The sequence below is a fragment of the Octopus sinensis genome, linkage group LG14 (assembly GCF_006345805.1).
Source record: "Octopus sinensis linkage group LG14, ASM634580v1, whole genome shotgun sequence".
NCBI lineage: Eukaryota > Metazoa > Mollusca > Cephalopoda > Octopoda > Octopodidae > Octopus > Octopus sinensis.
In genome coordinates this window covers 56,807,064-56,834,637 of record NC_043010.1, presented here as the reverse complement: position 1 = coordinate 56,834,637, position 27,574 = coordinate 56,807,064, and the positions used below count along the sequence as shown (strand labels likewise).

General features: G+C 38.1%; 1 long non-coding RNA gene across 1 annotated transcript; it reads right to left on the bottom strand.

Moving 5' to 3' along the window:
• Positions 1-3,626: 3,626 nt before the first annotated feature.
• On the bottom strand, positions 3,627-24,204 carry LOC118766017. Its single transcript, XR_005001945.1, has 3 exons — positions 24,191-24,204; positions 22,645-22,656; positions 3,627-3,690 (listed from the first exon to the last, which is right to left on the bottom strand). It is a non-coding gene; the product is annotated as an uncharacterized LOC118766017 (long non-coding RNA).
• Positions 24,205-27,574: the final 3,370 nt, after the last annotated feature.

Below are 27,574 nucleotides of genomic sequence, written 5' to 3'. Positions count from 1 at the left end.
CCAGCAAAGCATATTAGCTTCTTTCAGGCTTTTGCATGTCCTCTGCAGTCACAGCCCATGTTTCACTACCATGTAGCATGGCTGTTCACATACAGACATCATACAATCTGCCTTTCACTCTGAGATGGCCTTGCTCGATATGTAGAATATTAATTTTAACCTTAGTTTTAGACCTCAACTCTTAGATCTTGTATTTGCTAGTGTGGCATCTATTTCTAGCACTAACACAACTGTTTCCCTTCCCCTCTAGTAAAACTGACTACCTACCACATCTGACACTACCACTCTATTACTTCCACACCCCCTCCCATTACCACTCAAACTGTAGGTCTGACATCTTGATTATTTACTCCTTATCTGTCTTTACACTCATGCCCCCTAATCTCTCTGGGCAGGAGTATCCCTCATAGTACTGATTAGCATATATCTAATACAAAATTCCTATCTACCTATCTTTCTCCCACCTGAATGTACTCTACTTATTCTTCCTCTTAGTATTTATCCAACTCTGGAACTGCTAACATCCATTTTCCCTCACTATGGATTACTATTTGGCCATTCTCTCTGATCATGGATTTATCTAATGAATACCTGATCTTACTGAACATATTTGGATCTCTCCTCACTCTCTGGACATAATGAACCACAACAACCATCACTGATGAAGACCTTTTATTTCACTGTTACATATGTTTAACCTAGTTCTCTCCGATGATGAAATAACCAGCATACGGAGTCTTCACTTGGTATGATGTTCCAATACCTGGGATATCCCAGAAACAGCTGTCAGAGACTATCTCTGCCTTTCAATATATAGCTAGATTAAATTAAATGTCCTTGTCAAGTTTTGCCAAATTGTTTGTCTTCCCTTTCTACTTTAACACACGTGTGTGTGTCTGTGGAGAGAAAGAGAGAGATACATATACATACATACATACATGTATATACATACATACATACATGTATATACATACATACATACATGTATATATATATATATATATATATATATATATATATATATATATAAATGTGTGTGTGTGAGAGAGAGAGAGAGAGTGTGTGTGTTAATGATGATCAGGATGATCATCATTGTTTAGCATCCGCTTTCCAAAGCGACATGGGTTAGATAGTTTGATTGGAACTGGTAAGCCAGAGACCTGTACCCAGTTCCAGTTTGATCTGGCATGGTTTCTATAGATGGATGCCCTTCCTAAAGCCAACCACTCCAAGAGTGTAATGAGTGCTTTCTATGTGCCACCAGCATGGCTGCTTGTTATAAGACACTAGCATTGGCCACAACTTGATGAGCCTTCTCAAGCACAGTATATCACCAACAGTCTTGATTATTTGTGATCGTCTCTGTCAGGCTTAACATTCAAAGAGCCCGCTTCATCACCTCATCCCATATCTTCCTGGGTTTACCTCTCCTGCAGGTTCCCTCTACAGTTAGAGATTGGTACTTCTTTACACAGCAGTCCTCATCCATACACATCACATGACCATGCCAGCACAGTCATCTCCCTTGCACACAACGTCTGATGCCTCTTATGCCCAATTTTTCCCACAAGACACTTACACTCTGTTGTACATGTGCACTAACTTTGCACATCCAGTGAAGCATAGTCAACTCTGCTGAGTGGTTGATGTTAGGAAGGGCATTCAGCCATAAAAATCCTGCCAAAACAATCACAAAAGTCTGGTGCAGGCTTCAGCCTGGCCGACTCTTGTGATACTGTCCCACCCATGCTAGCATGGAAGACAGACAATAAATGATGATGATGATGATGGTGATACATATATATATATATATTATATATATATATATATATATATATATATATATAAATGTGTGTGTGTGAGAGAGAGAGAGAGAGTGTGTGTGTTAATGATGATCAGGATGATCATCATTGTTTAGCATCCGCTTTCCAAAGCGACATGGGTTAGATAGTTTGATTGGAACTGGTAAGCCAGAGACCTGTACCCAGTTCCAGTTTGATCTGGCATGGTTTCTATAGATGGATGCCCTTCCTAAAGCCAACCACTCCAAGAGTGTAATGAGTGCTTTCTATGTGCCACCAGCATGGCTGCTTGTTATAAGACACTAGCATTGGCCACAACTTGATGAGCCTTCTCAAGCACAGTATATCACCAACAGTCTTGATTATTTGTGATCGTCTCTGTCAGGCTTAACATTCAAAGAGCCCGCTTCATCACCTCATCCCATATCTTCCTGGGTTTACCTCTCCTGCAGGTTCCCTCTACAGTTAGAGATTGGTACTTCTTTACACAGCAGTCCTCATCCATACACATCACATGACCATGCCAGCACAGTCATCTCCCTTGCACACAACGTCTGATGCCTCTTATGCCCAATTTTTCCCACAAGACACTTACACTCTGTTGTACATGTGCACTAACTTTGCACATCCAGTGAAGCATAGTCAACTCTGCTGAGTGGTTGATGTTAGGAAGGGCATTCAGCCATAAAAATCCTGCCAAAACAATCACAAAAGTCTGGTGCAGGCTTCAGCCTGGCCGACTCTTGTGATACTGTCCCACCCATGCTAGCATGGAAGACAGACAATAAATGATGATGATGATGATGGTGATACATATATATATATATATATATATATATATATGGATAATGGTATGCTTGCACTTAGTGATATGGACAACAAAGAGACAGGGAAAAGTTACTATGCAAGACTGTTGAATGTGGAGTATGAATGAGATAAAGGGAGTCTCCCTCATGTAAACCCAACAGAGGAACCAGCTAATCTAGTGGACAGCAGTATGATAGATAAGGCAATTAAAGACATGAAAACTGGGAAAGCCCTTGGTCCATCTGCAATCACTGCTGATATGCTCAAAACATCTGGTAAGTTAGGATATGGGCTCGTCTACCACATAGTTAATCAGGTCATTCAGGAAGGTGTAATAGCCAGTGGCTGGCATGTCAGCATTATTGTTAGCTGCTATAAAGGTTAGTGGGATTCTTTAGATAGAAGCAATTATAAAGGCATCAAACTCCTGGACCGGGTGATGAAACTTATGGAGAGAGTTATAGCCCAATTATTTAGGTGCAGAATTAGGCTAGATGAAATGCAGTTTGACTTCATCCTGTGGAGAAGCACTACTGACACTAACTATTATGCCATTATACTTGCCATTCATTGATCTAGAGAAAACCTTCAACAGAGTACCCTGCTACGTGATATGGTGGGCTCTGAGGAGGTTAGAGATAGACAAGTGACTTGTCTAAGGGCCTTAAGGTTAACTTATCAAAGTCTAAAGTCTTAGTAAGCAAGAAAACAAACAATACTTTACCCGCTTCAGGTAGGTGGCCCTGCTCAGTTTGCAGGAATGGTGTTGACAGGAACTCCATAGGTGTACCCAGTGTAAGCTATGGACCATAAAAGAGGTGCAGTGGAATAATAGGAAGGTTATCTGAGAAAGTAGTGTTCATGTGTGCATGATGTACAGGATCCATAAAAACTACGGAGACTCAGGAAACTGATTTTCTCAAATACCCTGGTGGCTCATTAGAGATAGTGGATAATTTCTCCTGCCTAGGGATCCAAATAAATAGTGGAGAAGGATGCACAGAGAGTGTAATAGCTAGAATAAGAATAGGAGGGAGGAAATTCAGAGCTTTTAGTTCTGTTGGCTACAAAAGGTTTCTGTCTCAGAGGGAAAAGAAAAGTGTATGATGCATGTATAAGGACAGCAATACTACATGGTTATGAGATGTGGGCCCTGAAAACAGAGGACATGCGAAGGCTAGAAAGGAATGAGGCTAGTATGCTCTGTTTGATGTGCAATGTAAGTGTACAAGTTCAACAGAGTGCTAGTGTATTGAAAGAGAATTTAGGCATGAAAGGAATTAGATGCAGTGTGCAAGAGAGAAGACTGCTCTGGGACTTGGTCAAGTAATGCGGATGGATGCTGACAGCTCCATAAAGAAGTGTCGATCTCTCAAATTAGATGGAACTTGTGGAATAGGAAGACATGGGATGAATACTGAAGGACAACCTCAGGACACTGAACCTTTCAGATGAGATGACAAAAGACCAAGATGCCTGGTGCTGAAGAAGACTTGTACTCCACAGCAGAAGTGTTAAGACCGCACCTACTGGTGAAGAGGATTGGCCTGCAAGAGCCCTGCACCAGTGCCATGTAAAAAGCACTTGTGCCAGTGCCACATAAAGACACCCAGCACAATCTGTAAAATGGTTGGCATTAGGAAGGGCATCCAGCAGTAGAAACCATAACAACTCTAACTGGAGTCTGGTGCAGCCTCCCAGCTCTGGTGTCATGCCAGCATGGACAATGAATGTTCAATGATGACGATGATATATCTTCTTACTTAGTGTTGATGTTTGGATCTTGTACAAGTATATGACGACTGGTCTACATTTTGTTTGTTTTTTCACAAGAGGACAGTTTTAACTCTTATTTTATTAAATCATTTGCCCATTATTTGGTGTAAATCATGTCAGTTTCTTATCCTGACAAATGGGATTTTGTTTGCTCCAGATAATTTCCATGCACCTCATCCTCTCATGGCCCCTATTATATTTTCAACTATGCTATCAACCCAATTATGTCCATTTTTTATTCTATCAGTTATTTTTTTCTTTATATATAAAGTTTTACTCCAAAATGTTTTGACATTCTCTGTTTCTAGTCTTTTCTTAATGACTAATTATTTCTCCAAACATTTTACTTTCACAAATAATTAGTTTCCACATTTGTTTAATTAAGATATCTATAACATCATGTCTACATTCAATTCAAAAGTTTCTATGTAATGGACTTTTGCTTCATTTTGAACTTCTTTTTTTCTCAAAGGAATTTTACCAATTTTGTTTAGGGATCTCACTTATTTTCATCTTTTCTTTTATTGGAACCTTTACTCTCAAAATAGGATTTCTTATGTATTCTACTCGACTTCCTTATTTTGATACCTGCAGTTCCACCTTACATGCACTGTGGCATATTATCATTATTATTATCATTATTATTATTATTATTATTATTATTATTAAAAGGTGGCAAGCTGGCAGAATCGTTAGCATGCTGGGCAAAATGCTTAGTGACATTTCATCTGCCACTACATTCTGAGTTCAAATTCTGCCGAGATCATCTTCACCTTTCATCCTTTCAAAGTCAATAAATTAAGTACCAGTTGTGTACTGGAGTCGATGTAATCGACTATCCCCTTCCCCCAAATTTCAGGACTTGTGCCTATAGTAGAAAGGATTATTATTATTATAAATATTATTATTATTATTATCATTTAGGTCTTCCATTATTTCAAATCAAAGTAAATTTAACATAATTGAAACATAAACAACTTTCTCTGCTGTTTAATAGAATTTTCCCCTTAGACAGGCAAAGCCAATCTTCAGTTCTTCAACCACCAAAATTACAGAAGAGTTCAGGCATCAACTAAATTCCTACTAACTTACAAGATCTAGTGATACTGAAACAGCAGCAGAATTCTTCTGTTGGGAATCTCGCTTCTTGACAAAAACTAACTATCAGCATTCTAAATGTTCTCAGGATATGTAAAACCTATCGCCCTGCTATTTAATGCGAACCTTAATAATTTATTAGCCATTGAAGTATGGCAGGCATCAATTTACCAAAAATATACCCTGAGATTGAAGTCATCAGTAAGCAACTCTGATAAATATCCAATTATAAAACAGTTATTCATTTTGACTTTTACTTTCAAAAATGCAAAAATTTGGGTGACAAACTCAAACATTAATTAATGTACCTAAAGGGTTAGTAACTGCTAGGGTTTGATACCTCAGAACCAGTGGGATAGTCACATCTTAACAATAACACTATTTTCTTGACTTAGAAAAGTAAAACTGTTATTATTATTATTATTATTATTATTATTATTATTATTATTATTATTATTATTAATTTCACTTGTATAACAGCAAATAATGACATCAAAAAGTAAATATAATAAAATGAGAGACGAATGGAGAGTAATCAGGGTCATTTTTACATAATTCAAAACTTATTGATTTTAATCAATATTAATACATTATCTGAAATCAAATGATTATTGATAGAAAATAAATATGGTTCCTCATTTTTGACATATCTATAAAAGATAGATAATGATATCATTTTTTAATTCAAGCTCCATTAATTAAACACTAAAGAACAATTTTGTGTCTAGTCAGTAGGAATAATGAGATAATTATTAGATTTAAAGCTGCTCCTATTATTGAATGGTGTTGAGTTCCATTTAACAACTGAAGTCCATTCTGCAAACTAGAGACAAACCAATTGCAGTAACTAAGATAACAAACTGTTACCGAGGAAACAGTTAATAAAATGACTTTTTTTTTATCTAACACAACACCAAATTGTAATGGAATAGGGGGGGGGGATTAACAATAATACAAATAGTAGATGTGTTTAAGTTGCATTATTTAGTTTCAGAGAAGTAATGTCCACAGCCGTTGTCATTGGTTACAACACTGGTGAAGTCAGTTTATTTGATATTCAGCTGGAGTTCTGAAGATAAATATTTGTAGAGAAACATCGGCAAAGAAAGAAGGTTTCCTGAATATTTATAAAGAGAGAGGTGGAGGAGCAGGGCAAAGATGAAGGAATGAATAAGATCCCTCAAGTGTGTCTGAGAGGAAGAGATCAAATGCATCAGCTGCAACCATCTTTGAAAGCCTGGAAAGGTCATGAGTTGTGCTTCTTCCAGACTAAATCATTACTGAGGAGGAGGTTGTGAAGCAGCAGCAGCAGGAGAAGCAGGAGGTGGTGGTGGTAGTGGAGGAGCAGGAGAGCTAATGATGTTGGTACAAGTTATGTGTGGTTTACAATGTCTGTGTATGTTACAGGTGCACCACTCTAACATAAAGCACTGTTTTAGGTTGCAGAAAGCCAAGAACTATTCCAAAGTTCAAAAGTGATGGATTTGCAATGTCATCTTGGCCAAGTGCTTGTAATGTCCTGTCATCAGAAGTTGTATACAAACTGAGAAGATATAATGGTGTAGGTGGGATTCCTTTGCTATAAGTAATACAACAGACTGGGGATATCAGGTATGTTTATAATACTAGATCTTGAGAGCAAGAATAGTTCTTTGGTTCTAAAGTGGCAGAAAACAGTCACATAAATGATGTGCTGGCTGTTTTCAACAGCTTCCAATTGTGAATGTTGTCCTTCTCAGGAACAAAATATCCTGACAAATGTTTCACAAACATTGGTATACTAAGTGCAACAAGTATGAATAGGGACAATGTATTGGTGGGAAGGGAAGTGCTATTGTGAAGTGAGGTGGCTGGGACTTAGAATGTCCGGGTATGTTACAAGTGCACTGCTTCTACCTTGCACAGAAAGCTTGATGAATGTAGAATAATTGTCTGTTGTTTACAGATATTATCAAGAAAAGAAATAAAAGGTTAAAACTAGAAACAGGAAACTAGATATAAGATAGCAAAAAATAAAACATACAGTATACTATACATATATACAGGGTGCAATGAATAAATTGTCGCCATTTTATATTTACAATATCGTTCATGCACATTGTTTGTTTTGGATTTTGTCGACTACACAGTATAGTAGGGTCAGTTGGGCACCATTTGTGAGAAAAACAGCACCATGAAGCAATTCACACTGCCAGAAATTCGGAAATGATATACTGTAATGCTTGGCATTTGTGCCAGAAGCTCCAATATGAACATTTTGGAGTGTTTGGGTGTCGGAAAGAGTTGGATGAATTTAATGGTGATTACAAAGGTAAGGCAAATTGAAAAACTCCCTCTGTCATTCTGATAATAAAAGAACTCCTGAATTTGTTGGTGAGATCCAGGCCATGATTGACAATGATCCCTCCAAGTCAATCAGGTCCATCGCCAGGGACATGGGAGTGTCTGAGTTTCTTATCAGGCATTAATATATTAGGTATTCCTCATACAAGATGAGAAAGGGCAAATTTTTATCCCAAGCCATCAAGGATAAGAGGAAAGACTGCTTTTGAACAAACTCAAGCAATCCCTCCAGCCAAACATGCTTTGGTTTTTCTCAGAGGAGAAAAATTTCTGCCAGGATCAGATGGTGAACACAGAACAACCACTGGCTTCCCATGTCCCCATTTACTAAAAGTTATAAAAATCAAACATCCAGATAACATCATGGTGTTTGGAGTGATCACGAGTGATGGCAACATTATGCCTCCATTCATCTTCCCATGTGGCCTCAACTCAATACAGAGGCCTACATAAAGTGCCTGGAGGAGGTACTGCTGCCCTGGGTGAAGAGGGTGGCTGCTGGAAGACCTTATATCTGGCAACAGCTATTCACATGGAAAGAGCACAGCATAAGGAGGGAAAGTCATGGTGGTGCTCTAGCAGGACCACAGCCACTTGGCTGAAACAAATATATATATATATATGATAGATAGATAGATAGATAGATAGATAGATAGATAGATATACATATCTATATATATACATATTACATATCAATATATATATATATATATAAGATTGGCAACTGGTTGGGAAAAAAAGGTTTGAGTGGAGAGGTAGAAAGAAGGGGAGATAATAAAGTATTAGTGATCCCAAAACAAAGGTGCGCATACATGTGTGTATGTGAGAATGTGCAAGTGTATGTGTGTGTGGATAGGGGCTAGTGACTTTGACATGTTGGATGAAGAGAGGAGAGGAGAAGTGGGTTGGAATGAAGAGAAGAAGTAGGTGTCAGATGAAGAGAGGGGAGGAGGGGAGTTGAGCTCATGTGACACAAAGGAGCAAAGAGAGAAGACTAATTCTGTTTCACAGTGAAGGCGGAAGTCTGGTGGCTCCTGTGCAAAGACAATCCAATCACAAACACATGACCGGTAGAGCGGAAATTGTGCAAAACCAGAATATCAATGCCCAGTCTGATGTCTCGGAGGTGCTCTGTGAACCAGTCATCTAAGCAGCGTCCTGTCTGACTGATGTACAGAGAAGGGCAGAAAGAGCAGGAGATGCAGTAAATGACATTGCTAGAAGTGCAGGTAAAGGAGTCAGTGATATGATAGGGATGATGATGGGTGCCTGTGAGGATAGTGGTTTAGGAGAGGTAGGGGCAAATGCAGCAGCATGGGTGGGAGCAGGGAAATGAACCAGGTTAGGAAAATTATATTAGTTAGAGAGAACAAGTGCTCAACACAATAAATATTCTGCATTTGTGAGCTAACAAAGCTACCAATGGTTTCATGTGAAGAGATCCTTACAATTGTTCAAGTATGTCATATGGAAGTGTTGGTACTCTTGGAGATAATCACCAACACTTCAATGTGCCACATTTGAACAATTGTGAAGATTTTTTCACATGAAACTGTTGGTGGCTTTGTCAATTCACAAATAAAGTACACACACACGTTAGTGAAATCAAATGAACAACAAGCAATAAATAATAAATGCAACAGTTTGACTGTGATATTAATCTGTTATAAAACATAAACAATAGCACTCAGTTGAAGGTTAAGAAGTAATATAGCAAGAAAATATAGTTTGCATTGCCACTAGGATGTGAAGAGAGAGAGGGTCTAATAATTTATTAGCCCAGACCACATTCTTAGCAGAGAGAATTATCACTGTGACTCAATAAGATGGCCAACACATTCAATGATTCTACACCTCACAATTTTACATAGTCAAGTGGATAATTTATTTTTCATGTTGTGTTTCTAATGACTGGGGCATTGCCTTGAAGAATTTTTTTGTTAAATGAATCGCCCCTAGTTTTTTTTTTGTTTTTTTTAAGACTGGAACTTATTCAATCAGTCTCTTTTTGCCAAACTGCTAAATTATGGGGATGTAAACAAACCGACATCAACTGTTAAGCAGTGGTGGAGGACAAACACAGACACAAGACAGGATTCTTTCAGTTTTTTTGTCTACCAAATGCACTGATGAAGCTTTGGTTGGCCTGAGGCTACAGTAGAAGACACCTGGCCAAAGTACCACACTAGTTGGGAAGCAAACTTCTCATCACACAACTATGCCTGTATCTTGGTGATAAAAATACACACACATAAATATATGTGTGTATGTACCTATGTACATACATCTTTGTAAAATTCAGATTGGTCACTAACAAAGTGACAAGGCTTTTTGCTTGAGCCAAAACAGATCCAGTGTTTTGTGGATATACTGCCACTCATGATATGGTTATATATGTCTAATTAGTACAAGAGAAAGAGAGAGTGTGTGTTGTAACATAGTTACTCATCACCAATTATTGTAGTATCGTCACTATTTATGATGATACTTGTTTAGACTATAACCGTGTAATCACAATAAGCATATAAGGAAGCAGGGTAACAGCAACATAACAATCCAACAAGCTCTACACAAACCAACCAACAATATTCCAATAAACTACCAAAATGAGACCTGACCACTTTCTTCATTTAACAACTACTCTCTCTCTCTCTATCTCTCTCTCTCTCTCTCTCTCTCTCTCTCTCTCTCACTCAGAGTGCTACTGTTTATAGTCATTCAGTTTTTTCGTTTGGCAACAATTTATCAAACATCGATTTAATCTTTCGTGCGAACATTAATTAGCTCTGCAAGTGACTTGCCTGAACTGGTATTCGGATTGGGTGTTATTCTGTACACCCTTAAGAATTTAGTTAGCACTTTGTTATTTCCGAACACCTTCCTTGCTTTTTTTAGTGCTTGTTTGAAAGTATCTACAAATCATTCTGCTTGCCCATTCAACCTCCGCTGGTAGAGTGGGGTAAACATGTGCTTGATTGCATGCATTTTACAGAGTTTCTCTAATGCGTCTCCTGTAAATTGTGTTCCATTGTCCAACATCTGGAACACCATATCGAGCAAAACGTTCATGCAGGGACTTTACTGTTGCCTTTGAGGTAGGTTGACTATACCTACATACTTCTGGCCGTTTGGTAAAGTTATCAACAATGGTCAAGTAGTACACGCCATTCACTGGTCCAGCATAGTCTATATTTACCCTGGACCACAGACTATCAGTCTCAAACCACAACTGGTATTTCACTGGTGGTGCCTTAGCTGCTAGCGCACAATCTCTACATGATTTCACCAAATTTTCAATGGTTCATTGCCAGCCAAAACACATAACTCCTCATCAATGCTTTCATTCTTGACATCTCTGCGTGTCCACTAGGAAATTCATGTAATATTTGTTTCTGTAGTGCAGTTGGTACTACCACTCTTTGTGCGTCCATTAATACATTGTCACAGAGTGAAAAATAGTTCACATTTGTGTTTCTCTTTTGTTTATTTTTCAAGGTTTCTTTCAATTTTATGATCTTTTTCCTCTGCTGATTTACTTTTTATATCTTGTACTGTCACTTGTAGCTCCTGAATGACATTTTAATTTTTCTTCAATTCAGCTGATGAGTCATTTTTACTGGTGGAACAGACATTTATTTTGTTACAGTACAGACTTATGGGGAGGTCCCATACGTCAAACTACATCCAGTCTGTACCGAACAGATTGATTGCATTTTTTACCACAAAAATGTTTGCTCTACAGGTTTTACTACGAAATGTAATATCACTCCACATTTCGCCTACAAAGTGTAGTTTTTCACCTGTCATGCCTCAAGCAATTTGCAATGTTTTTCTTAACTTAGGTTTCCCAATTATTTTTCTGTTGGTATTAATAAGTGAATTGTCACTACTAGTATCTAGTTGTAATTTAATATTCACTTCGTTTACCTTTACATGTACATATTTCCTCTTTATGGTGCCATTTCTACTTTCTGTTGAGTAAACTTTAGAATTTTTTATGTTCAACCTTCCTAACTATACTCTGCAGTGTGTCCTATTGTTTTGACAACTGTAACATTTTTGTACTTTGAAAGGACAATCCTTCTTGAAATGCAGGGCTCCACATCTGTAGCATAGGTTAGATCTTGACATTTTTTCTTTTTTTTTTTGTTTATACCTTCTGGGTCAGCAAGTTTCAATTTTCTTTACATCCTGACGTAATTTTACCATTCTTTGACACTCCTCTGCAACTGTTTGCAGAGTTAAACTTTCATCAGCCTGTTCAAGTTTCGTGAGAATTCTGGCACATATCTCCACATCTTTGCTTGCTGTAAGCCTTTGTACAAAAATGAGGCACTTAAACATATCAGGAGTTAGTTCCTTCAATTTAAACCTTTTACACATTCAGTTTACAGTCCCAGAATGCATGACAAAGTCTTCATCCTCTTAGCAAGATTCCAACACTCCCATCAAGTGTTAAATAGAGAACTCTTATCACTGAATAGTTTTGATAGTAGTTCAACTGTTTCCTGGAATCAAATTTTTGGGGGTAGTATGAAATTACGTTATTTTTCATGTTTGGCCAGCACTAATTTACATAATGATAGCCTTACTTTCTTGTTGTCTGTCTGCGATCTACAATCTTCTCTGAAGATTTCTTCGTACCTTCTAAAGTATGTTGCAAACATTATACCCTCCTCTGGGTCATAACTGAATTCTGTTATAGAGTTCGATATGCCGTCTGGTATATATATATATATATATATATATATATATATAAATGCATGTGTATATAGTGTGTATATGTGTATATGTATGTATACAGTGTACAGGTAGGAGTCCACCAAGTTTCAGTTCTCAGCTCCCTCTTGTTTATCTTAATCCTCCAGGCCTTAACAGAAATTCAAGACTGGCTGTCCCTGGGAGCTCTTGTACGCTGATGACCTTGTTCCTAAAGCTGAACTACTACCTAACCTAGAGAAGAAATTTCAGGTATGGAAGCAAGGTCTGAAATCTAAGGTTCTTAAGGTTAATTTAGCAAAAACTAAAGTCCTAGTAAGTAGGACAACAGAAAAATCACAAGTCCCTTCTTGGAGATGGTGTTGGTAGAAACTCCATACGTTGTACCTAGTGCAAACTTTGGACATATAAGAGGAGCAGAGGTATTAAAGGAAGGTTAATAAAGAATATAGTCTTTGTGTGTGACAAATATGCAGGTAAAAAAAGCACTAAAAATACACAGATAATAGACTCCCTCAAATGCTCAGGTGGATCATTAGCAGTAGTAGATAGCTTCTGTTGCCAAGGAGACCAAGTTAGTAGTGGAGGAGGGAGTTCTGAAAGTGTAGTTGCGAGGATAGAAACGGGCTGCACGAAGTTCAGAGAGCTCCTACTTTTGTTGGTAACTAGGGCCTTGTCCTCAGAGTGAATGACAGATTGTATGAGGCTGGTGTACATACAGTTATGTTAAATGGCAGTGAAACATGGGCATTGTCAACAGAGGACTTGTGAAGGCTTGAAAGAACTGAAACTAGCATGCTCTGCTGGATGGGTAATGTCAGGGTGCACATATGACAGAGTGGAAATGATTAAAGAAGGAAACCGGTATACGAAGCAAGAGAGAAGACTCTGTTGGTTTGGTCATGTCATGCATATGGATGAGGAGAGCTGCATGTGCTGAGCTCTAATTGTGGAGGGAACTTGTGGAAGGGGTAGACCCAGGAAGACATGGGATAAAGTGGTGAGAAAGGATCTTCGCTTGCTGGGCCTCACTGAGGAAGTGACAAGGGACCAGGAGATGTGGTGATTTGCTGTACTTGATAAGATGCATCAAGCTAAGTAAAATTGCTGTCTTCCACACTTACAGGTTGGTCTTTCCAGCTGCTGGTGGCACTTCAAAGGCACTGGGGCTGGTGCTGAGTTAACACACCCATGCTGGTGCTGTGTCGATGCACCCGTACCAGTGGCAGGTCAGAAGCACCTAGTGCACTCTGTTAAGTGATTGGCATTAGGAAAGGCATCCAGCCATAGAAACCATGCCTCAACAGGCAGCTGGAGTCTGGACAGCTCCATGTCAAACCACCCAACATATACCAGTATAGAAAGTGGACATTAAACGAATGTGATGATGATATATAAAACAGCTGCTTTCCAACCTTTCTATTTGGTACAGCTGATCTTATGCAACAAAGATGGAATCCAACTTTTAACATTCAAGGCTAGGTTCACAATTTGGATGATTCTCTTTTATCCTTGCCTAATGAAGAACCAAATTGCAGCAGCCAGGCAGAGCAAGGTGCCTCTACTAGGTGTGGGTGTATAAAGGGGGTACTTCAGGAGATTTGTGTGTAGCAGGCACAGTATCTCTTTGATGTAAGCAATACTCAAATGTGCACCAGCAATTCCGCAGAGTTTAACTATTTTCTGACCCTCAATAATTACTTTACTGTTTGGGGTACACATTTGTCAATATTATGTACATGATGTGTAAGTGAAAAGTCATTGATTTATATAATGTGTAAAAACCAGTCACTGACATTAAGTATGTACAAAAGTAGACCATGTTTAATGTTAGAAAAGAAAATCTAAATGAATTTCTGTATAAATTATAAGTTTTAAAGATTATTACACACACACACACACACACACATATATATATATATTCATACACACACACACACCAGATATACCACAAGCTATATATACAATATATACCACAGGCTACATATACATAAACACCTCAAGTTATACACATCATATATACCACACTCTATATATATACAATATATACCTTAGACTGTATATATGTATGTATGTATGCAAACTCTAAAAGTTACATACACTCCAAGCTATATATTTAATAGATACCTCAAGCTATATATACTATATATACCTCAAGTAATATATACAATATATATCTCAAGCTACATATTTTATACATATTTCAAGCTATATGTACAATATATAACTCAAGCTATATATACTCAATACATATGCCAAGCTCTCTATACAACATATACCTCTTTACATTATATATATAATTTTTACCTAATTTCCTGTACCATTAAACTTGTATAAAATAACTCTTTACTACAATGTTCAGTATAAACTTTGTTTTAACAATATCCTCTCAAAGTTATCTTATCCAAAATAGAGCATATTTTTTTCTACTCAAGGCACAAGGCCTGAAATTCTTGGGGAGGGGGGCCAGTCGATTACAGCAACCCCAGTATGCAACTGGTACTTAATTTATTGACTCTGAAAGGATTAAAGGCGACGCTGACCTCGGAAGAATTTGAACTCAGAATGTGAAGACAGACGAAATACCACTAAGCATTTTGCCCACCATGCTAATGTTTTTGCCAGCTCGCCACCTTCAAAATAAAGCATATTAAACGACGCTTTTGATAACCCATCAGAGTACTCTAGAAATGTATCTTGTTAAACAGGTAATTACATTTTCAGCTTTGTTCAGGAATAAACTACAATAATTATCAGTCAGAACTGAAATTGAAACAAGGAGATCTCTGTCGGAAAGATCAACTTCAGAATGCAGTTGTATTTTTGTCCTGAGCTGAATCAAGTTTTGTCCCTTTGCAAGTAACCAAATTGAGATTATATATGAGTGAAAATTTTAGATTTTATTGTAATTTATTCATATAACCCATCTAATCAGATATTTACTTCATTCAGACAAATGTGTAAACATTTATATACTCTATCCTCCTCCTCCTCTTCTTCACCACTGCCACCATCATCATCATCGTCAGAACCCATGTTTGAAACCTCAGCAGATTATGTGGCTGAGTTACCTTTCCTTAGATATTAAATTAATTTTAAACCTAACTATTAGGAAGTAAAATAAATTCACACCTAATCTTTTTATAAGTAGAGGACATGGTTTACTGACCCAACAAGAAAACCTACTTCTATTTAAGTATGTAGTTGAGTAGAAGGAGATTCAAAACACCTGGGAGACAATAATGAATTCAGTCCCTCACTCTTGGATTATAAACATTTGGTAACTTGGAGTCATTAACTCGTCAGAATATTCAACAAATATAGCAAAGAGTGACAGGTGTGATTAAGCTAACGTTGTGAAATGGTTGATGAACAACAGTTAATATGAAGACATTATTTTACTATTTACAACAATATTTGAGGTAAACAGAACCAAGAACACCACAAGTCCTGATTTTGCTCAAAGCCCAGGGACACAAATGATAATTGAACACCAATTACAAATGAAAATCTTTTTCACCTTACTGTTTGATAGCAGTGAATTTATAAAGCAGATATAAGAATATAGAATGATGTATCTGAATTTCTTTTAAATAACAACAACACATTGCCATCACAAGTGTAAGTCTACAAATAATGAGTTCTAATCTAGCACAAGGCCACAAGCAGGGAAGAGAGAAGTCAATGATATCAACGCCAGTCCATACTTTATCTCCCTTGGAACAATGAAAAGTCAACTGCAGCAAGATTTGAAGTCAGAGTCTAAAGTGATTTCAATGGGATGCAACAAAGGCATTTTGTCTGCCACTCTAACCATTGTATTCATTTAGAACCCTTAATAAGTCTATAAATAACAAGAAAAAATATTACATGATGTGTGACTAGAGTAAAACAATATAACCAATAAGTTGTTAAAGACATCCAGATAATGAAATAAATGTTCACTGGATGATGTAATTGGCTGTTGTAGATTATAAACAACTTGTTGGCTGATCTTTAAAGTTTTAACAACATGGCAGGGGCCACTAGAAAGGGTCAAGCTTTGTTTTCAGCTTTAGGACACTTTAAGAAGAGATGCAGTATAACTATTTCTAGCACACAAATCTACTCACAAGGCATCGGTTGGCCCAGGGCTATAGTAGAAAACACTGGCCCAAGATGTCATGCAATGGAACTGAACTTGGAACTAGGAAAGCCATGCTGAAATATTAGTAAATATATTTATCTTTGTCCTTTGATAAATTTAACTGCTGCTCGACTTTATTGCTTTAAAAATTAAACAAAAGAAATATTCTTTATCCTATTTTAAAAATGAAAACAATTTAGGATTAGGCATAGCAGTGGCTGTGTGGTAAGTAACTTGCTTACAAACCACATGGTTCCGGGTTTAATCCCACTGCGTGGCACCTTTGGCAAGTGTCTTCTACTACAGCCTCGAGCTGACCAAAGCCTTGTGAGTGAATTTGGTAGATGGAAACTGAAAGAAGCCCGTCGTATGTGTGTGTGTGTTTACAACCCCATAACTTAGCGGTTCGGCAAAAGAGACCGATAGAATAAGTACTAGGTTTACAAAGAATAAGTCCTGGGGTCAATTTGCTTGACTAAAAGCAGTGCTCCAGTATGGCCACAGTCAAATGACTGAAACAAGTAAAAGAGTTACTCATTTAGTTGAAAAATGAATGGTCATGTTTGAAAATGAAACACTGATAAATATTACAGTGCTGCCACTGCTTACAGCAGTGAACTATTCTGCTGCATAGTAGTGCCTTGTTACAGCTAAAATGATGGGATCAGGACACACAACAGTGCTGGTCACAGAAAACAAACTAACCATCTTCAACTGTAAACTATTTGATGAACAAGAATACATCAGTTAGTTATTATCAATAATTGCTCACGTCATTTTTATTTTTATATTATCAAAACAGGTATTTATTCCATATTCTATAAATTTATTAATATCATTGGCACTCAGATGTGTGTGCATGTGCACACATGTGCACACATGTGTGCATGTCTGTTTATATTCCACATCACTGAATGAAAAGCAGGGAGAACAAAAATGGTGATGTTTCTGACATTCTCAGTTAACATACCATCTTATATCTCTGCACTTTCAATGACAAATGGAATCAAAAATTCATTTACAACAATTACACTATGTTAAGACAAGGACACACACACACAGAGCATTTATGTTCATCATCATAATGAGCTGTCAATAGTAGAAATGGAGCAGGAGACTGTCGTTGCACTACATGCCCACAATGTGAAACTCTGAACTGAACAGAAAGATCAAACACAACTTCTTTGCCTTCCCTAACAGCTGTCTAAAACAAATCCTTGTTAGAGCAGTGTTACATAAACATGCTTCACAATCCATTGCTGGCCAACCATAGATAACAACAAAGATTCAAAGACTCATCAGCCACAGTGTGTGACATGCTAACCTTGCCAGTTCAATACTTTCCCTTTGGGAACATACATGAGGTAACACTACATGTGTGATGATTGGAGGATAACATGTGCTGACACAGTGCAAAAGGCCACTGTCTACCCCAGCACAAACAAGCTGACCTGATGGGCTTAGACATGTGAAGAAGTAACCACGTTGAGAGCCTGAGATGCCCCTAAGGTCCTCAAGTTATGATGTTTGCATAAACACACACACACATATATATATATATATACAACATTCACAGACACATGCATACATGCACATACGTGCATATATATATATATACACACACACAATCATTCATTGTATACATCCCCATGGTGTATATGATGATCACTATTATAACATCCACTTTCCCATGCTTGCATGGGTTAGAATGAATTCTCTGCATATTTTGTAGAGTCAGATGTCAGTCCTGTCACCAATTCTCACCTGTTTCCAAACAAGGAAATAATTCTCCATTTTCATCAAGGATCAGAAAGAAATGGCACTGCTAGTATAACAGTGATACTTGATTGTATCTATCAGGAGACACAAATACATCCATGCACATGTGCACACAGGATCCAATGCACCAGAGGACTGCATCAGGCTCCAATGTCTGCTTTGACATGGTTTCTACAGTTGGATGCCCTTCCTAATACCAACTACTTTACAGAGGGTACTGGGTGCCAAATAGCTCACAAGACAAGTCCATTGACTGAGTGAGGTGGGAGGAGTAGTGGAGAAGGAGGTGGATTTATGCCAGGTGCTAAGAGGCTAAAATAGAAAAGTGGGGCATGAGCAGTGTCTTGCAGTAGAGTTATCTGGCATTACATAAAGGTGGGTGGGAATAGCTGGAAATAAGTCAATGATGGTAGGGACATAGAAGCTGGTGAATAGAAGAGAGAATGTGGAGAAAGGATTGGAAAGAGTGGGTGGATAAGTTTGCTAGGGTGTAAGAGAAGAGTGACAAATGGTTAGAGGGGAGGGTAGAAGTGAATGTAATGAATGATAAACAAAGGTGAAGGTATGGTCAATGTTGAATATCAGTGTGGGTAGGCAGAAAGTGAAAGAAATAGGAGCCGCTCAGGAAAGAGGTGACAAGTGGCAGTACACATAAGGGTTATGAGTTTTTGATTTTTGATTTTTTGGGGAAGTAAACAATTTCCTGTATCAAAAGTCAAACAATTTCATATAAGTAAGAAAACGTCAGCCCCAACTGAAGAAATCTAACACCACTTTTGACCCAAATCATGAAAAATTCTAGTGGGGTTCATAATGGATAACTGATAGCTCAAAAAGGGGATGAAATATGTAGTTCTCATATAATTACAGTAACTGTACAATGCTATAGTTAGAGAAGTGATGGAAGGATGCTCCCTCTCCTCTCAAAATCCTTTGTCTTGCAAGTTACTTGGAGATCCTGCTAGTGCTGGCACCATGCAAAAAGCATCCAGTCCACACTGCAAAGTGTTTGGCATCTGGAAGGGTATCCAGCAGTAAAAACCATCCCAAAACTGACCTCACCTGTACTGGTGCCACATAAAAAGCACTGAGTCCACTCTGCTGAGTGGTTGCTGTTAGGAAGGGCATCCAGCAATAAAAACCCTGACAAAATAGACTCTGTAGCCTAGGGTGGTCTTCTGCCTGGTTGGCTCCTGTCAAAGCGTCCAACCCATGCCAGCATGAAAGGCAGACATTAAACAATGATGATGATGATGATGATGATGATGATTCTTTAAGTTCATTTATGGGAAATACTTTTGAGTGCACTCATAAAAAGATCCTATGCTATTATCTCTGGCTCCCGTTTATTATTCCCATCTTCCAGAATAATTGTATGGGATGATTACTAACCTGGTGCTGCTATAGTGTCGGACAAATATAGTAATAACAAGAATATTTGGATGGAAATTCATAAATACTTTAATGTATTGCTACATACATTTTCACAAAGCACATGTTTTTGTGGCTGCATTCCCTATCCATAGGACATTACAAATATGATTAGCAATATCCATGGATTTTAAGGGGAGCCATTATTCCATGTTTGTTTCTTCAGGCAAAAATTGCATCAGTGTTCTGATTGTATTAAATGTTAAGCTAAGGATGTTTACCAATTTACACCTATCAGAAGGTTAATAGACACTCCAAAGTGGTTGTATCTTGTGGATATAAAATTTTAAAATCCTTCCTAGGATTGGAACAAAGCATTATAAAGACACAAACACTAAATATCATTAGCATTAAACCAAACAATGGAAGGACCTCTACCAAATGAAGTAAACAAGAGACCTTATATATCAAGGTCTTCAGCATAAACCATGTGCATAATACTGTAAGTGCTTGTTATTATATAATTGAGCATACAAGAAAATTAATGCCAGATGATTAGACTGGCTCTACAGAAAACTAACACCATCAATGAATGTATAGTAGCATCACTAACAAATCACTCACCCCTTTATGGAACAACATTTGACAGAGCAGCAGGAGGCCATGTGAAATACTTAACAATAGCAAGGCCATCTCATTCTCTGCCTTGACCGGAACTGAGCAACAAAAATTTGCTCCCTTGTCCTTACAACTTGTAAAATCGTTAATGTAGCACCCTGCCAAGGTTGAGGCTAAATCAAACACTCAACACTAACCCCATCACAGCACATATACACTGAAATCAAAACAAATATATTCATTACCATCTTCTTTTCTTTCTCCTCTTATTTATCTTCTTTCTCTTTTCTTCTTCCTATCCACACATGCCTACTTGCATAAATCTAGATATAAACTAAAATGCTACTTATATCCTCCTTGCTGTACGGCTTTTTTATATCTATCTATATAAGTCAAAGTTTTTCACAGAAACTGCCCATAACCCTCACAGAACCTTCTAATTGGTGTAAATTGATAAATATCCCTTAGCTTAACATTCGATACAAGCAGAACACTGATGCAGTTTTTGCCTGAAGAAATAAACACGTAATTATGGCTCCCCTTAAATTCCATGGATATTGCAAATCATATTTGTAATGTCCTATGGATGGGGAATGCAACCACAAAAAACATGAGCTATGTGGAAACATACATAGCAATACATTAAAGTATTTATGAATTTCCATCCAAAAGTTCTTGTTATTATTATATATATCATCATCAACATCATCATTTAACATCTGCTTTCCATGTTGGCATGAGTTGGATAGTTTGACAGGAGATGGCTAGGCAGAAGACTGCACGAGATTTTGGTGTCTGTTTTGGCATGGTTTTTATAATTAGATATCCTCCCAAATGCCAACCACTTTACTTACAGTGGATGCTTTTTATGTGCTATACACACACACACACACACATGTATGTGTGTGTATGTTTGTTTGTTTACAACCAGTGAACATGAAGAAGCATGAAATATAAACCTGCTCACACATCACAAAATGCATATAGACACATCTTCTAAATCCACTCACAAGGTTTTAGAAAGTGTACGGCTATAATACAAGACACAGTTCTACACAGTGGGACTGAACCTGAAAATACCCCATTGGGAAGTGATCTTCTCAATCACATAACCATGTCATACACACACAATATCATCACCACCATTTAACATCTGCTCTCCATGCTGACATGGATTAGAGAGGTCATCATAGTTTATGATAGTTCTTATTCAGAGCTCCTACCCTCATAGATAGGCTGGGGAATCATGTCTCACTCATACATTCCATTTTTGACATAGTTTCTACAGCTGGACACCCAAATCCTAACCGGCTGCAGTGGTAACATTTATCTAGAATACTTGATATGATTGTATCTTTGCCTTAGACTAAAGTGTCTTCCCAATCCAATGTGTCTTCACCAACCAATTTATATGATGTATTTGATGAAGACACCAACAAATCTGAGTTAGTCTTGCACTCCACCAAGTTGAAGAGTGCTTACCAGTCTATGGTGTCTCTGTTCATTGAATTCCATGTGAGCAAGAGGGATGGTGAAAAGGAAAGAGTGATAACCAGGGATAAATGGGAGCAAGGGTATGATGGGAGAAACAGATTGGGACATCAGTGTAGTGGAAGGGGTGGGACAGAAGTTTCAAGTAGCAAGGATGGCAGGGAGAGAGTAACAAACAAGAGAAAATAAGGGCAGCTATGTTTTTGTTTTTTTTTCTAAAAAGAGAGACAGAAAGAGGAAACAATGATGGATGATAATAGAGATGAGCAATGGTGAAAATGATGCTGTTAGTAATGATTGGTCAGTAACAAGAGTGATGACTGACACAGAAAGGATGGATGTAAGGTATATTAGATACACACAGATTTGATGGTATCCCTTATATATAAGGGATCTTGATTATAGAAAGAGATAGAACAGTGGTAGAATACACACAGGTCTAATACCATTCCTCATTACATGGATATGGAGTGGTGCAGTGAATAGGAAGGAGGCAATGGGAGAAGAAGGTGAGAATGAAAGAGATGAATGATAAAGGTTTATGCTAGAGATAGAGACCATGGTAGAGATGAGAAGGTACACAGAGGAAGGGGATTAAAGACAGAGACACAAGAGGGATGGATTACAAAGATATCTATATATATAAACCTTCAGGGCTCATGCTTTGTCATACATATTTGTGAGCTACATCATTTTGAGGTCAGACTTCAACACTTCATCCAATGTCTTCCACAGGCTCTATCCACTTTGAGTGCCCTGCATAGCTTTATGCAAGTCATCCCTCCATACATAGCACATGCCATTACCAGTGCAGTATTCTCTTCTGCATACTGTGTCTTATTTTCCTTACAGCCATTTCTGCTGCTGTCACTCATGTACACATCCAGCAGACCATACTTGCTTCATTTCTGTCTAGTTTTCACATATCCTCTACACTCAGTGCTCATTGCAGCACTGCAGTTCATATACAAATATCAAACAACCTGCCTTCTATACAGGGGGGAAAGCTCTTTGTTACCAATAAAGATAACAGCTCCCTCAGCCTCTTCTAACAAATTCCTACTTTGATGCTATACTTTCAGAACACCCACCTACACTGCTAATTACATCTACCTAACAAAAGCTATTAACTACATATAGCCAGGTGGCTATTTAAGCGAATCTATTTTATTTGTGTTTGTTGTGCTTGCTGCACTTGTGCATCATCCACATAAAGTCTACCTTCTCAGCTACTTGACACTGATTCTACTACCTCACTTGTGCACCCAAGTATGCACTTTTTCTTCATGGTACTAGTGTCTTGCCTTTTTTCTTCTTTACTAAAACTTTAGTCTTTGCTAAGTTTACTTTGAGGTCTCTTAATTCCAGGATTTGCTACCATTTTCTGGAATTTCTTTTCCAAATGTTTTACCAATTCAGCCATAAGTACAAGGTCATCAGCATATGATGAGTTCCCATAGAGAGCAATATTAGAACCTGGAGGATGATAACAAACATAAGAGGGCTGAGGATTTGATACTGGTAGACCTCTATTTTCATACTGAACTTGTCACTGAACTCATTGTAGAATCATACTTTACATAGCTTATTTCTCTCTCACAAGTCCTCCTTACTCCCGGTTAATTTAGCTAACACTAGGTTACAAGCCTTACCAAAATTGTTCTCCAGTCTAATGAAAGTGAAGTACAGCAGCTTACTCCTAGCTAAGTATTCCTCCTACAGTTATATAACTAGGAATCTTTTCTTTGCATAAATCTGAACAGCATCACATCTGAGCTAATTCTGTTCCTTATCAGTTGTGCCAGAATTCTTTCAGAAACTCTCATAGCCTAGTCCATCAACTTGATACATCTGTACTTTCCTCTCTATAGCGCATCTTCTTTACCCTTTTGGCAGCTGATGATAATACTGTTAATGATAGTACAGCAGGCTATGATACCTTACACTATACTACCTGATTAACTATGCACATGACTCAACCTAATGGCCCTGCTACCTTCCCAGCCTTCAAACCCTTGATTGCTCTACCACATTATCAACTTCAATGGTCAGTCCCTCTCTAGGGTCAACTTGGAGTAGGCCCTACCATTCCCATGCATTCTCCATATTTAGTAACCTCTTATAACACTTCCATACCTCTTTGCTTTCAGTATCAGTAAAAGCAGGTAAGTCGTTATCATTTGAAACAAACCCACAGACAAACCTAGATCTTCCGTAGCATACTGACTTGCAGATTCTCACTTCACAACACATTGCACACCTCTTACTTTCTGTTTTACTTCTACCTAAATATACTTGACATCTAGCTACTTGCTATTGCTTTCTGCTGCCCACTTTCTCTTGGCTTTTATGGATCTGCATAATTAATTTACCAACACATTACCTTCCATCAATCTGGGATCTTGCACCATCCTCTAATCTAGATCTCAAACTTCCAGTTTTTTGCCATCTTGTACATTTCTAGTTGCTCCTCTTTTTTCATATATTCCACCAACTTCACTAAACCTCAAACTGTTCAAAGCTTTCATATCTTCCTTCTGCAAACACTTTGTAGTTTTCTAGTTAATCTAGTTCTTATTCTGAAATCATTAATACTAACTTATGCTGGGATACACACTTCACTAAGAAAACTCTTAACATTTACAACTATCTGTCTCTTCTGTTTCCTAATAAAATAAACAGTCTTGTGTATTAACCTGATTAGTAAGTGATTCGGTGACTGAACAGTTTCCTGAAATTTGAATTGCAAAACAGTTCAGTCATTTCCATCACAGGTGTTGTGAGCCATTTTCATTCTTTCTATCATAACCTTAGTGTATGTCCGAGAATCCATCATGCCAAAATTATTATTTAAATCTGCAGCGTTGATAATCAGGTCACCATCATGAGATGTTGAGGGCCTCATAAAAGCAGTCTTTCAATCATCGACCAGCCCTATTTGTGGTGTATGAAGGTAAGAATTTCTGTTGCTTTCTCTATGAATAGCTTTAACTAAATTATTCTTACTTGCTTTTAAGTAAAGTAAGTAAGCAAGTCTTTGTGTCCATTAATGATCTGTAAAATTTCTCTACATATACTATCATGCTTAACATCCCACTGTGTGCTCAGAAAAAAGAAAAAAATCTTGTACGTTACCCCTTCCACTCTTCACAATTTCTGCTGATCTCTCTTGCTCACCCACACTGATATCAAGAAATCCTCTTGCGAGCGTGACCTAGGCATCACTGTCAGCAGTGATTTGCGTTGGTCAAAGCATATCTCTAAGATTGTCAGGAAGGCCGAGGGTGTCTTGGCATCACTCAGCAGGTCTTTTGTTAGCCGCTCTCCAGCCATCTATTTAAAACTGTATACAGCTATGGTACGACCACACTTGGAATTCGCATCATCAGTTTGGAACCCCTATCTTGCACAGAACATTGACCTCCTGGAATCTGTCCAGAGACGTGCAACCAAACGCATACCCTCCATCAGACACCTACCATATTCTGAGCGCCTTGTTTCCCTGGGCATGGATTCACTGAAGCTCCGGCGTTTGGCGACGGACTTGGTAAACACCCACAAAGTTATCAACCACCTCACCAACAACAACACTGAACACCTTTTTGATCTCCATGTGTCTATCACACGTGGACATGCCTACAAAGTCAGAAAACAATACAGCTCCCATGACTTTCGGAAACATTTTTTCACGCTCAGAGTTGCTGAAGCATGGAATAAACTGCCTGCGTCAGTTGTTGACTGCCATGACACTGCATCTTTTAAGGTCCTCATGCTTTCCGAAATCCGCCGAAACTACACCTGATTATATATACACTTTAGATGAGTTGTAGTGCACCTGAGCACTGTACACAATTATTATTATTATTATTATTATTATTATTAAAAGACACAAGACAATAAAAATTGCATCTCAGGGCCAGAGAATACATACTATAATTTCTGGCTATTCCATTGCTATTTACCCTCAACAAATTAGTTGTATACCATCCTCAACCTGTTTCTTCCTCTTAACACTACCCGCACTTACACTTTGCACTTACCACCTTGCTCAAACCTAATTGTGTACAATTCATTCCTAGCTCAGCTGTTGACTTACACATGGTCAAACTGAACATAAGTTCACTATTCTAAGACAACCAAAGTCACAGATCCTGGCCTTCCACCACCACTATCACCACAATATGTTATCTACACACTGTATGGATTTGACAATTTCAATTTTCCTCACTCTGATGTTCATCATCCGAGTTCTGTCATTGCTTACATTAACTTCCCATGCTGGCACTGAAAGGAGTCCTTTTCATTGAAGCTATTTTCTTCCTAACCACTCAACTTTGAAACCTTTCGTCAGTCAAACATACTGAGGTAAAGATGTCTGAAACTTTGCAAAGGAGTATAACATAACAACTAATTTCTTAAATATGTGGTAAATAAATAAATGTACTGTCCAAATTTACAGCAACACTAAATACATAGAAAAATGGTTTATACATGTGTGTGTGTGTGTGTGTGGTGTGTGTGTATATATATATATATATATAATGGGAAGGTTTATGAAAATAAACAAAAGATGAAGGCAGGTGGAGTACAAACAAACAAATGTATTAGTATGGCACTCAGGAATAGAAATAGAACAAGTCTTTTACGTTTCGAGCCTACGCTCTTCGACAGAAAGATAAACAGAAAAGAAACAAGGAGAGAAAAAAATGCATGTAGGAGCTAACAGTCTATCATGGCGTTCTGATATATATATATATTTCAATTTACCACTTGATTCGCCAATACTTCCCCCCCTCTTCCACTACCACCAACCTATATAAACTAGTGCACGCACTCGGATTCCCCTACTCGATTTTTAATAACTACCCAGAAAGAATACAAATCCAGAAGATGCTCTCGTCTAAATTTGCCAGCTCACAGTACGCCAGCCCTCCCACCCACTCCACCTGTACCAGAAGTTCCTATCCTGTCATCCTTTGGTTGTCTCCCATGAACACTTCTAAAGGCTTAACGACATCCCCACTATTACCTAGGGTTTATCGATCATATAGTGCATAAAAATGATGCTGTAGTGTATGCAGGTTCAAGGCTATTGTTTGTTTATGAATTCTGTCAAATGTGAGCTTTCTTTTCAGGTACATGACACTGCTGTCCCCCATCCCAGGGTCTCACAGGCCCACACATCCCACACCCTCAGAGTTGGCTCACTCAACGTAGACACACTGAACGGTAAGTCTGGTGAGATTGTTGAGATGCTTGAACGGAGACGTGTAGATTAGTGTTGCCTCCAAGAAGTAAGGTGGAGGGGAGGTTCTGCTAGGCTCCTCAGGCAAAGAACACAGGTTACAAGATTTTCTGGACAGGGAACAGTGATGGGGTCGGAGGCATAGGTATACTTCTTGTGGAGAAATGGGTTGATAAGGTAATCAAGGTAGTTAAAGTATGTGACAGAATAATTAAGATTTGATTAGTGCTTCATCATGGGTTAGCAACCATTATCTCGGTCTATGCCCCTCAACCGGGGCTACCTGATGGACAGAAAGATTGATTTGATGACACCCTCTTGCAGACTACCTCGTTGACGAATGACAGGGACCTTTTCTTTGTGGCTGGTGACTTCAATCGACATGTTGGACAACATGCA